Source organism: Ursus maritimus, unplaced genomic scaffold, assembly GCF_017311325.1.
Source record: "Ursus maritimus isolate PB19 unplaced genomic scaffold, ASM1731132v1 scaffold_12, whole genome shotgun sequence".
NCBI classification, from domain to species: domain Eukaryota; kingdom Metazoa; phylum Chordata; class Mammalia; order Carnivora; family Ursidae; genus Ursus; species Ursus maritimus.
The window spans coordinates 5,045,848-5,059,974 of NW_024423564.1; the positions used below are offsets into that span (position 1 = coordinate 5,045,848).

Here is a 14,127-nt window from a genome sequence, read left to right on the forward strand (position 1 = left end):
GGCAAGTTCAGGATCTTGGCAACCCTAGCGTCTGAAGTTCAGGGTCCTATCACCCACTTACTGCAGCAGAGGCCCGGCCCAGAGGGGCAGTCCAGCGTTGACGGAGTTAAGGCGCGACAAGTACCGACGCCGGTTGGAGAAAGCTGGGGGCAGTCGAGGACTCGTAGTAGATCCCTCCGCGCGCAGCTCGGGCCGGCGCTTCTTCCTGCGGGAAACCCCTGGGTGCCGAAGGCGGCGGAGCCCGGCCGCGGCGACAGGGGGGCGGGGTTTGCGGTGGGAGGAGGCGGCCGAGGCGGGAGGAACACGAGGCTGCTTCGCTGCACAGTCGAGAAAGTTTCAGCCAAACTTCGGGCTGCGGCTGAGGCGGCGGCCGAGAAGCGGCAGGCTTGGGGTGCGGGGAGTGGAGGCATTTACTCCTGAGCTTCGGCGCACCGCGCGAGGCCGTGAGCTGCAGAAGCAGAAGGAGGAGAGGAGCGAGTGGGGGACCCTCTGTGGGCACCCCCTCCTCATGTGGATCTGCGCAGGCGGCGGCGGCGGAGGCGGCGACCGAGAAGATGCCCGCCCTGCGCCCCGCTCCGCTGTGGGCGCTTCTGGCGCTCTGGCTGTGCCGCGGCCCCCGCGCGTGGTGAGTATCGGGCCGAGGGGTGCTGTCCCCTGCGCCGGGGCCCGCGCACCGCCTCCCCGGCCCGGCCGGCCACCTGGGGCGATCAGTGCCCCCCCCCCTTCCGTCCTCCTCTCTGCGAGAAGGCCGGGCTCCGAGCGAGGCCACTCGGTTCCGCAAAGTTTGGACGCCGTCAGGGCCTCCTCCCCCGCACTCCCCGCCGCCTCCTACGCCCCTCGGCGGGTGGCCCCACACACGCCTCCTCCGCAGAAGGGGGGGGGCCGGGCCGTGAGCCTCAGAAACTCGCTTTCCCAGGCACTTAAGTTCGGGGAGTTGGGGTGTTTTGCCCTTTCGTTCTGCGTTTCCTGGGGTCGAGGGAGAGCCGAGTGCCGGCTGTCCGGGACGAACCCTCGCTGGCCGGGGACCGCAGATGGGCTGAGCAAAGGAATGCCAGATTCTGGCGTGGAGGAAGCGGGGGCAGGGCCTCCGAGCTGCTCAATGGCTTATACCTCCACTGCCAGACTTAGCTTTACCAAAGGGAGGCACACAGTCCGGGTTGGGTGGGTTTGGTTTGGATGGGGACAGGGTTTCGTGGTGCGCCTGAGTCCTGACACTCCGAATCCCTGGTCCCCATGAATCCAGTGTGTTTTGCTCGAGTCTTTGAAAGGTGGAGGCAGGAGCAGTAGGGAAACTGGTGTGGCTGCAATGCTGAGCTACATGATTTAAAAATCTCAACTGCTGTTATTTTTTCCGAGGCGCTGAGCTCGGGCGCTGTTTCAGAGTCTGTGTCCAGCCCCAGGAATGTGGTGTGAGGATCACCAACTCCTCCAACCTGGCAGCAGCTTTTGCTGTGCTTTTGGCATGGTTGGGGGTGGGGCAGGGGCGGGTGAGGAAAAGTGGATACGTCAATTCAAAGTGCTTCCTTGGAAAGCCTCTTTATGGTTGGATATTAGCAACAGTCTTTGTGAACACGGTTGGACCAAGGAAGGGGAAATCGAATCACGTCTTATCCATCCCCCACAGTCTTAGATTCCGAATTTCTTCAGACTGTTTAGTAGAAAGAGCTTGGGTTTTGGAGCCCTCTGTAATCCTGGGTTCAAATCCAGCTCTGCTGTGTGAACTCACCAATCAAATGGGAATGAAATTACCCAGCTAATAGGATTAATTAAGAGGATGTATATTAAACCCATGGCAGTCAAAAGGTATTCAGAAAGTCCTTTCAGGGCAGGGCTGTGTTTTGTTTCTTATGAACTCTGCTTCCAGAGGGTTGGTAGCTTTTGCATGTTTGTTAAACTGATTGGGACTTCTTTTCCTGGTCTAATCCAAGGGAAGATTTTACCTTTACCAAAAAACTAGTACATGAACTATGTCTTTTTGCAAAGAAAAGGTTAAGAAGATGATGAGCTTCAGAAAAATTTGCTCTTTGTTCATTGTTAACAGAGAGTTGGCATGCCAATCACAGATGTTTAAAAGAGAACAAGGTTTTTTGTTGCTGTTGTTTTGTTTTTTTAAATCTTTTTATCACAGTACAGAGTTGTTCAGCACCAACCAGATCCTTCTTGGACAGCTCAAATTCCATGCACCTCTATGTCCCTACGAATTTCAGAAGTGGACCAGGAGGGTGTGTGATGATGAACCAAAAATCATTGTTTCAGAAGCATTTAACAAAACAGGGTGGCATTTTTTGCCTTTTCTTTTTCTTTTGAGTGAAAGCTTGACTGTAAGTGTAGATTTATGATAAAAAGGACTATAAACAGTGGGCTAGTCTGATGATTACAGTCCTTGGTTTCTACCATTAACTTGCTTTAGTAAATAACTTAATCTTCATGATAGGTACTCTCCCCACCTATGAAAAGAACTAAAGAAATAATCTCCTTTAGAGAGTTGGAGGGAATAATAAATAGGATTGCAAAGTGATTTGCAAAATTAAGTGTTAAATGGTAAGATCAATGTCAGAAATTGGATTACTTTGACACACAGGGCTTCTCTCATTCTAGGACCTCAGTACATAGAATGATAGCCTCTTTCATACTTCTGTACTGATGAGGTATTGCTATTACCAGCTAGCTGTTAGGTGGGCAAGTTGAGTGTTAGTCCATTACTTCAAAGGACTAGATATGGATATTTGATTTTTAGACTGGTGTTCTTCAGATGCGAAACTACTGCAATAAAAGAGATTAAAGAACCTGTTTTTTGGTATAAATCTTAAATCTTTTCAGAGCCTAGCAGAGAAGTCTTCTTGAATCTTCTTAATCTGTTACTGTGTTTTTGTCAAGGTACCAATTATAACACACTCTTCCAAATTTTTGAGTGTTCCTGTATTTGGGATTGGGGCCAGTTGTTAATTTAAGTGTCACTGAGTTCCTAAGTCAAGCAGTCAACCCATCTGTCTAATTGTCTAAACAGCTATCCAAGACCACCTCTTGCTCCTTGTTTTCTTTTGCTTTGTAATGGGAAGTGATTCCCTGGTTTTGAAGCCTGCTAGATAATTTCTCAGCTGAATTCTTCTGTTGCTTAAAAAAAAAAAATCACAAAGAATTTTTTTTTCTTTCGGATGACGATGAAGTTTATCCTAAAACTATTTTCCTTTTTCTTTCTTCTTGTTCTTTCTATATTATTATTCTTTTGCAGGGGTGGAGGGCGGAGGAAGGAGAGTGATTATCTCTTGTCTCTCTTTTCTTTTTCCTGATGTTTTGATTTTTGAAAATATTTACCCACATCTCCTTGGCATTCCTCTGCGCTATTCCCACCCCACTGTCTATTTCCATAGGCTTCCTGTGGTATAGAGGAATAACTTTTGGTTTACCTGAATTGTATGTGCTGAATTTGTGTTTGCTGACTTCAGGACCTTTAGAAAATGTTTAAATTGAGTGGGATATGCTTGGATGCTTCAGAGCAGCCTTACAATACATTTTAAAAATATCACACCCGCAGAAATTCTATTTTGCCCACAAAATTTGCATTGATCTAGTTCCCACTCTGATGCCATTCCTAGTGGTTCTTCTCCTTACCCTGTCTGCTGTGGTAGAACAAATCTCCATGTCCTGGCTGCATCAAAAACAGCTGAGGTGACTCGGACTCAACACCCAGGGATTCTGATACAGTAGGTCCGAGAATCTGTATTTTTCAAGGTTTACAGTAACTTGTTGGAACCCACTGATAGTTCATTATTCTGCCTTGAAGTGTATATAGTGTGTATATGGGGGTCTTTCCTTCTTAATTTTAATAATTTCAAGAATTAATCTAACCTTAGTCAGCTATTCCAGTGTTTAACCCTCTGACTATCAAAGATTTTTAAAATTGCTAACATAAAAGCTGTTGAGTATAATGCCATTTCTTCTTGTTCCCTGGACACAATGGGTCCCCATTGTCTCTTTATAGGGCTTCATATATTTGAATGATATAATATAAATCCTCTCCCTGATCCTTTTCTTCTCTGTTGTCTTTTTTCCCTCAAGCTTCATTCATATATATAGTTTTTGGCTCTCTTTATTTGTCCTTAGTGGTTTTAGAGTAAAAAATCCTAAGCCATTATTTGAATGAAAATATAATAAGAGATTTTACATTATCCTTATATTGTGTTTCCACTCGTTATTTAAGTGCTTTCTTTCTTGACATCTTTATCTGGATTTCACAACTTGAACCTTTCATTTTCCTCCTACTTTTTCCTGATTCTCCTTCTCCTGTCTTCTTCCCCTTCTTTGCAAGTGACTTGAAACTTGAAGGTTTTATTTTCTTCTACTCTGCTCTTTTTATTGGTCTACCATATGGATAATATTTTGGAAAGATCACTGGACTGGGAGCCAGAAGACCAGCATTCTCTTCCAGGCCTGTATTTAATTAGTGTTGTAATCTTGTGGGAGGGATTTTGGTCCTCCATTTGCTCAGGTATGTTGTCCATAGTCACTGAGCCAATTAGAGTCGAGACTAGAATTTCTCTCGTTTGGTCCTCAGTCCAGTGCCTCCTCCATTCTCTACACCACTTCTGTCTTTTGTACAAATGAGCTCATGTACATGAAAACACTTAGAACATCCTCAAGAGCTTATTGTTAATGTGTACTTCTTGAGGAAGAGAATTGTGTTTTTTCATTTATGTGTTTTTTTCTAATACCTTTACCCTGTAGCTGGCACAGTGCCTTAGCATCTAATAGACACTCAATAAATATTTGTTCCATTGAACAATTACTTTTAGTCATTTTCTTATTCTAGACTACTATGGTAATCCAAGACCATTATTATTATTTTTTTGGTAGTATCTGCAAGAGTCATTGCTTACCTTACATTTGGGGAAAAACCAAATGTTTCCCTTCCCCAGATGTTTTATTTAAACTTGCCATTTTGAATTTCAGTGTGTGTGTGTGTGGTTTCTTCTCTCTTTCTTTTTTTTCTGATCACTTCTGCAAATCATAAAGGTCACTGTGACTTTGGAATTTAATCCCAAAGTGCTGGCATCCACCCCCTGCCTCTCACTTGAGCTGTTTCTACTGTTTCCTTTATTACCTAGACCAGCAATTTCTGTTATTTTGTTCAGAGTTGCCACACTTTATTGTAATTTGGTCATTTGGGGAATTATCAGGATGGTATTTTTAAAATTAGAGTTAACTAAGTTTGTGTTTGTTTTGATGATTTTTTTTGAGATTTTTTTTTTTCATTATGAGCTGGATATCACTAACTAGTATTAGACTAAAAAGATATATACATTTAGTAAAGGCTTTTTCCTACCAAGAGAGGTCCCTAAAAACCACTACCACAAACAAAACTCTAAAGATGAGAGGTGATAAATAAAACTCTGGCAGAACCATATAGTGCCTGAGCTATCTCTGCAACAAGATTTGCTCCTTGAGGGTAGGCACTGTGTCACACACGTCCCTTCTCTGGTCCATAAAACTTGTTTGGCATATGCCCAACATGTAGAGTCATCCAAGCAGCAGGTCGGCTTTGTCACAGCACCTGGGACTCCTGCTCTGCCCTCCCCACCTTTGGGACATTCTGGAGGAGAGGCTGATGGTGAATCAGGGGTGTGTCTTTATGCTCCTTTCTTCTTTGAAGAGAGAAGATCAGTTGAAAGCTGACCCCACCTACAGACTTTATACTATCTCTTTTTATAAGTTAATGGGTAGCTGAAATTTTCCTCTTTGTTGACTTATGTGTTGGCAGAAACTTTAAACTTCATCTAGTCCTTCTATCCTTTCCATGCTGTATCTGCTCCTCTTACAACATCCTGGTCAAGAGGTAGTCTGCGTTTGTGCTTGAACAACTCTTGTGGTAGCTTCCTGCTTTTGGAAGCAGCTTAGTTCATCTCTGGACAACTCTGATTTTTAGAAAGATTTTCTTATATTCAGTTGTAACCTGTCTCCATATGGCTTGTGGCCCTTGGCATCTTCTCAAGAATTTGCCTTATAGAGTCCTGAGCCGTGCATGAGTAACAAGGATCCAAAGGGGTACTCTTTACTGAATTGATACCTATCCCTCCATAAAAGGAGTTAGACCTAGTGAGGGGCGTGAAGATGATTCCATCTGGGTTGTTTTCCTGGAGATTCTGATTCAGTGGGTCTGAAATAGTATCTGGGAATTTGTAGATTTAAGAAATAGCCAGTTAATTTATATATTAGGGAAATTTGGAATCATTGCAGAATGAATCTGGGGAAACCAAGGATTTTTTGGTTTAGTTTTGTTTGTTTGTTTGTTTGTTTGTTCTTTGATAGTACTAGAGATAGGTTGCTCTGTTTGGGTGTTGTGGTCATTTTTTTATCCTTGAAAGTGCTTGCTTCTTGCTACATGCCTAGCTTGCTGGTGAGGTTGCTCTGGTATCCCTATAAGGCTAGTAAAGTTGTTCGTTTTGTCTTAAAAAAGTAATCTACAAACTATTCAGAATCTTAGGGCTGCTGTGGATGTGTTGTATATGACTTTGGTGGAAGCTTCCTTATCCACTTCATCAGAATGTTAGCAGAGATGCCAGAATACATAGGTGTTCCATGATTTTTTGGTGTCCACTAAGAAATTCTGTCCTAGTCCTTGTGCCGACACTGCCTTTGAGGATGTCTGCTGTGTTCACCCGTGAACACGTATCTGGTGTCAGGAATTTCCCTCAGATGTGTTAGTGCACAAAGGTATAAAGATCACTCATTTCCTGCAGTCTTGCCTTTGGGCTGTCTGGGCTGTTGCAGCAAATGGAATAAGGAAGGGAGAATAAAGAAGGAATCAAGGGTCTCTTGAGTAGAACGGAGCATTCATCAAGAAGGGGCCCGGGAGTGCTCCTCTGACAAAGACACTTAATGTTGCTGTCCTTTACAGGAAGTAGAGAGTGGCTTCAGATATGAAAGGTTAGGCTCATGGCCTCTGGATGGGACAAACTGCAGTGTTCATTTGTAGTGGTAGGTTTGCTGCAGATCCGTGCTTTCTGTCTTCTCCTTTTTGAGGCAAATACCAGTTGTGTGGCAGAAAATACATTGTGACCTTAAAAAGAAGAGTAAAGCCAAGAAGGGGGGGGCATGATAAAAGCCAGAGCTTGGAGTGAGAAAAGTGAGGTGATTATTGTATTAATTTATTTGTATGTGTAAATATGTAAGCTTCTATATAAAACTCTGGTAGGAGCCCTAGCTGTTCGCTCAGAGATTTATTATCTTCGTAGCTCTGCTGTCCCAGTGGTGTGTTAGGGAGGATTGTGGTGTGTTGTTATCCTTAATTTGTGTGTTTCATCATGTGGTAGGGAGTACAGGGTATTCTGCTTTTGTAGATGTGTGGGAATCATTGACCAAGCCGAAGATAGGGCTCTGCCCCCAAGGAGCTGACATCATCGTGGAGATAAGGCAGATGAGCACACAATTAGGAATATGAAATACAAGTCATTTAAGTCACTTATCTACAGTCTCAGAAAGCAGTTTCCTGCAGTCAGGGTGACTGAGAGCTGTAGGGTCTAGGGGAGTAAGCTGCAGGTCTACTAAGGAATAGTGACTCCCATCGCGTTCCTGCTAGGCTTGTCTGCTATTCTCCCCTTTCTCTTTTGTAATTTGGAAGTATCAAAACTTAACTTGGGGAAAAGATAAAGACCCCTTTGTCTGGTGGGGGTCTAAAGGTAAATTTGGCATATGTTGTGGTATCTATTCTATCTATCAGTGGGTTTGTGGCAAGAGAGAGGGCTGTGTTCTTAGTCCTGGATGCCAGGCCTGATGTAGGACAAGTTAAGGTGGAGATATCTTCTTTGGAAGATCTAGTTCTCAGTGGCAGTAGCTGAAGGAACTTCTTGTCATGGCCAGGCAATGACTGAGGTACAGTATGGACACCCCCAGAGCTGCTGCCTCAGGTGGCATTGATTAATCATACTAACATCTCCCTCACCCACTGTGCTTGTCTTGGCAAAACCCTGTTCCACCAGCTCCTCAAAGTTTGTGTTTTACTAGATATGATTGAGCAAGTCTTGGGGGTCATTTTACTGTCCTTTGCCACTCTTGAGCTGTGGGCCAGTTACCTTGGTCCAGCTCTGGTGCCCTTGGACTTTGGCCATTCAGTGAGTGGCCTTGGACTTTCTTCTCATTGGACTGAAGCACCTTCCCCAGAGGCCTGCCTGAGGCAGTTTCTAGTCTTCAAGTCAGTTGCTTTCAGAATGTTGGCACCTGGGCAGTGACTCTGGGTCTTTGAATACATCAGTCAAACATCATGCCAAGATGGACTCATCGCTTCACAAAGACAGGTTGGATCTATGGGTGTTGCAGAACCTGTTTCTGGGTTAAGAGTAGCTCTCCCTCCCTTGTATGTATTTAATCATATGAAGAAAGCATGTGTATATTTTATGAAGTAAGGAAAACATGACGATAATATTTTGATTGGAGTCAGATATCGTCTCCTTAATAATATATTGTCTTTTAACAAATAGCATCACTTTAAAATACAATTTTGCTTGCTGAATAAAGTGTTGTACGAGAAGCTGTGGTTAATATATTCTAAAGTATACTACCTTGTTCAGAGGCAGGTGCATTTTACAATTGTTGTTGTTTGCTTCTTTTTCGTCTCGTTTTACTCTCATCTGCCTTGTAAGGAGATTCTGGAAAGTTTTTAAGCCTTGAGGGTTAAAGAGTGTATTTTCACTAGACCCTAAGAGGGGCAGGTTGCTATGCTGGCGTAATTATCCAATATTCCAACATTCAAGTAAGAATAATTGGATAGTGTTTACTCACTAATATCTTCTGTTGAGTTTCTGAATATGAATAGTCAGAAAACTAGACAGTGCTAATGTGTTAACTTCTCTAAATGGTAATTGTAGTAAGCTGCAAAGAAACTGTTGTTTAATTCTCTGCTTTCACATGCTTTTGTCTGTCCAGAAAGTGTTGAGACTCGTTGAAGTTTGAGGATGTGTATATTTTGATTATGATGTTTATTATGTTTTTCTTTGCTGTGAACATGCCTTTATTTATTTGCTAGATCTTCTTTAATTGGAAATGTTGAGGACATTTACTTTATTACAACATTTAAAGCACTTTCTAAGCTTTATGAGGATTATTAGAGAAAAGCCATATCTTGTGAATCATTCAAGTCCTTGGTCCTGTGTTACTATTTAAAGTAAGTGAGAATATTTCATGACTCCTGTGACATATACTTCCTAAGAGATTTAAGGAAAATGGTTGTAACTAAAAACAAACATTGTAATATTTTAAGGTAGGTTTAAGTAGTAATAATTATTCCTCGTGTTTATACATAATTAACTTATACTTTGTTGATTTTCTCTGGCACCTTTACAAGATTATTTTGGAGAGGGAGTTTACTTAAAAAGTAATTACATTTAAAAGTAGTTAAGGACATTGAAAAATCTAGGAAAGTGTGAGAAAAATAGTCACAATCATACCACTCTTAATATTTTGGTGTACATCTTTTGGTCTTTTTTTTTCTACCTTTAGTTTTAAAGTGTTGTTGATTCATAATATATACAAAATTTTCTGTACTGCCTTTCTTTGATGGTTATAAATATTTCTTATATTTTTAAACATTTTTCATAAATTGAATTTTATTGTTTAAATAATATTCTTTTTTTAATATTCTTATTTTCTAAAAGACTTTTGTTAAGATTTATTTTAGAGAGGCATGGAGGGGCAGAGGGAGAGGGAGAGAGAGAGTCTTTTTTTTTTATAATTTTTCTTTTGTTATATTAGTCACCATACAGTACATCCCCAGTTTTTGATGCAATGTTCCATGATTCATTATTTGCGTGTAACACCCAGTGCACTAAAAAAGACAATTATCATATGGTTTCACTCATTTATGGAATATAAGAAATAGGAAGATCTGGTAGGAGAAGGAAGGGAAGAATGAAGGGGGGTAAACAGAAGGGGGAATGAACCATGAGAGACTGTGGACCCTGGGAAACAAACTGAGGGCCGGTGATGAGAGAGTCTTAAGCAGACTTTGTGCTGAGTGTGGAGCCTGATGCAGGGCTTGATCACATGACCCTGAGCTGAAACCAAGAGTTGGGTTATTAACTGACTGTGCCACCCAGGTGCCCAATAATATTCTTATTAGTAGGGTTACTATGTTTTGACCATTCTTTGGTTTGATTGCGTATTTAGTTGGTTCCATTTTTTCCCTATATAAATGATACTCATCTTCATAGAGAAAAAAAATTCCTCATTAGGATTTTTCCTCATTAAGCTAGATTTGCAGAAGAAAAATTGCTATGTCAGAGTGATTTAAAAAAATTGGGAAACAGAATTTAAAAACAGGAAAATAAAAGAAAATTAAAATCTCCAATAATTCCATCACCTCCAACCAAAACCCACTAATATTTTGATACATTGTAGACAGTTTTTTTTCTGTGTCTATTATTGCAGTTGGGATTTTAGCATATGTATAGTTTTATCATCTGCTTCTGCACTACTTAAAATACTGTGAATGTTTTCCTATATATATAAGTGTTCTTTAACAATATTAAAGGCTGCATACTGTTCTGTCTTAAGGATCAGTTATATATATAATTTAAACTGAAATCAGTTCTTAGTTTGTAATTTTTCATAATTATAAATAATGCTATAATGAAATTCTTATATATAAATCTTGGTAGGAATATTTATTTTGTTAACACTAAGCTCTCAGAAGTCAAGTTATTGCATCAAAGAGTATGGATCTTTTTGTGACTTTGATACACACTGCCAAATTCCCTTCCATATAGTTTGACCAAGCTATAGTTCCATCAGCAGAATATGAAACTGTCAGTGTTGCCAACTGTGTTCAACACTGGTTTTTGTTTTTAAAACTTAACCAATTTGGTAGGTGGTAAACGCTACCTCACCTTAATTTGCCTCCCTGATTACACAGTGATATTGAATGGTTTCGCATATGGTCAGTGGCCACTTCTGATTTACTTATTTTGGTAAACTGTGTCTTTTACCCCTCATGTATTCATTTTTTGGTTACTGATTTGAAAAAGCTATTTCTATACATTAAGGATATTAGTCCTTTGTCTTGAATGTGTTGCAACATTTCAAATTGCTACCAGTATATGTATTTTTTTCTTCCAAATATTTATTTAAATTCTAGTTAGCATAGAGTGTAATATTGGTTTCAGGAGTAGAATTTAGTGATTCATCACTTACATATAACACCCAGTGCTCATCTTAACAAGTGCCCTCCTTAATACCCATTGCTACCAATGTTGATATCAAAAACGGTTTATTCATAGGTTAATTTTTTAATCCTTTACTTGAAATGAGCTTGTTCAGTTTTCCTTGTATTTGTTAACTGGTATTTTCTTTAGCCAATTTAAAATTCTAATATGTATCATCAAACAACAAGCTGTCAGTTGTATGTGCTCAGGAATTGCACATTTAACATTTTATAAAAAGATCCTGGAGGAAAACAGTATATTCTGGAGCTAAATATGTGGGTTTTTGTGGGTTGAGGGTAATCTGCTTATGTCCTGTCTTCCTCGATAGCCAAGGTTTTTCAAGTATGTAACATCCGTAAAAGGCAGGGCTTGTGCACTGCTAAATCTGACATTTTGACCTAATTGATAATTGTACCGTGGTCTAGCCAGTCAGTTTGGTCAGACAACAGGATGACTAAGATTCCCTCCCCTCTCTCCTCACCAAATTGATTAGTTGTGGGACAGAACTGACTGAATCAACCTGTTGTTTTGGCACCCCATGGACACCACCGGTTTCTTCCATTTCTCCCTCCAGCTTCCCACTGCCTTAGTGCAGTGCTGTGTGCGCAGTGGGTAGGAGATCCATGTTGTTGCTGAAGAATGTTGCAATAAAGAAGAGTAGACTGCTTGTTTTTCAAGCTTGTATGTTCTTAAGGTATCCTGCTGCTTTTGACATTAAGAGCTCCAGCTGAACTGTTGTATGTGGAAGTCCTGCCCGTCTTAAGTGTTAGATTCAGAGTAATTTCAGGCAATATGAATGCTTTCTTAAGTATCATTGGAATTTACTAGGTTGGTTGTTTGCCAGCTTTTGCCATATTTAGCATGAAGAGACCTGGGGAACAAGGACATTTCTGACCAACCAAAGAAGGAAACCTTTCTGAAGAGGATTGTGACTCTTTTTGTTTTGTTTTGTTTCTTAGGTGTGGTTTAGAGAATGCCAGTTAAGAGATTTGGTTTGTGTCCACTGGTCTTTGTTTCTGTGCCCCATCCACAAAATTAATTTATGTGTGGGAAGAGAGATTTGATAGTGAAGCTCTTTCTTACCCTGAAGTCTAATATTATTTCTGGGAGGTAATTAGAGAATTCTTACGCCTAGACTGTGCATTGAGAGGCTTAATCAGCAGGTGAAGCTGTTGATTAAAAACAGGTTGATGGGTGCTTATTCTCATCTTTCTTCTTGAAGGCTTATTCGTTTTCTGCTCTGTCACGGTCTGAATTTATTTTGGCCCAGTCCTTTTCTCCATCCTTCTTTTGGAATGATCAGCCTTCCCTCTATGGCTTAAAAGTTCTCTGCCTGTTTTTCCATTTTAAAGATGAAGATAGTATTTGGAAGGGCATCAGTCAATATAACTAACATACAACTTATTTTCATAAAGTAAAACAACCCCAACATTTACATAGCAATGTAGAGTTTACAGAACCCTCTTACATAATTACCTCCTTTATTCTTCACAAAACCTTGGTGGAAACTGAGCCTCAGAGGAGTTACTGGCTTGTGTACCATTGTTTAGCTCTAGATAATAAGTGACAGAGCTGGGACTAAAACTTGTGGTTTGACTTTTTAAACCTCAGCTTTTTTTCTTTTAAACATTTTATTGAATTCTTACTATGTGTCTGTCATTTTGCTGGGGCTTTACATGTATTTCCTCATTTAATTCACATGGCTGTCCTTTGGGGTAGACAGTATATAACTGTTACAGATAAGGAAATTGGAACTTAGATTCATAGCTTTGGGTGTTGAGGTGAGTAATGTTCTTAATGAAGAATGGAGCCAGGAGTCAGACCTCTGGCTCCAGGGCCTCTATAGTCAACCATGGTACTTTATGTGCATTCATTAGTTCTACCGCACAACAACACAACAACTCTATGAGATGGGGAGTAGCTTAAGTGGGGAAACTGAGGCTTATAAAATGCCCAGAATAATGCAGTTAGTTAAGTGGCAGAGTTGGGATTTAAAGCTATGTCTGTCTGGCTCAGCAATCCTTACTCATTCCAGTATACTAAAGATGCATGTTTTTATGATATGAATTAGTTCATTAGACTGACAGTTCTTTGAATGTAGAGGTCAGCTATTTTTTTTTAAAGATATGTATTTTTTTTTTTAAGATTTTATTTATTTATTCGACAGAGATAGAGACAGCCAGCGAGAAAGGGAACACAAGCAGGGGGAGTGGGAGAGGAAGAAGCAGGCTCATAGCGGAGGAGCCTGATGTGGGGCTCGATCCCATAACACCAGGATCATGCCCTGAGCCGAAGGCAGATGCTTAACCCCTGTGCCACCCAGGCACCCCTGTAGAGGTCAGCTATTAGTAATCCTTTGTATCTTCTGAATAAAAAAGAAATGGATGCACATTAGTTGACTGATGGCCCTTGACTTCCTTCAGTTGATTTCTATCACTAGGACAAGCAAATTGAATTTGGGTTGAGAGGAGGGGAGTTGTCATTAAGGATGAGTCTTTAAGCCAAAATGGGCCAGAGCTATGAGATCTTCAGAGGACTGTTCTCAGGAGCCATGGTCTGACTCCTGAGGGTGCTGCCTGGGGACATTCCTGGCTGTGTTTCTGGAGACTTCCTTAAGAGGGAATTGTCACTATGGGGAGAGAAGGTGGGGATATATTTAAGTCTGGCTCTGAACATACTGGCCCCATGTCCTTGGGCAAGTTTCTTAAGCACTCTGTGCCTCAAATTCATTATTAATAAAATGAAGATTATAGGAGCATGTAATTATTAGGGTTGTTATGAGGGTTAAATAAATTAATAAAAGTGTATAATGTAATAATAATTCATATTACAATGCCTGGCACATAGTAAGAGTGCAGTAAATAGTAGTTGTTGGTGGTGGTATTATTTTATGTTGCAATATGGACTTTTTGTTGCTTTCACTTTATTCAAAAGT

At 40.8% G+C, this 14,127-nt stretch overlaps 1 protein-coding gene across 1 annotated transcript in view; it reads left to right on the forward strand.

Moving 5' to 3' along the window:
- Nucleotides 1-449: 449 nt before the first annotated feature.
- NOTCH2 (notch receptor 2) overlaps nt 450-14,127 on the forward strand; it is a gene marked incomplete in the record, with an annotated part of 185,024 nt that continues 171,346 nt past the window's right edge. The window contains 1 exon segment of the mRNA XM_040626847.1: nt 450-625.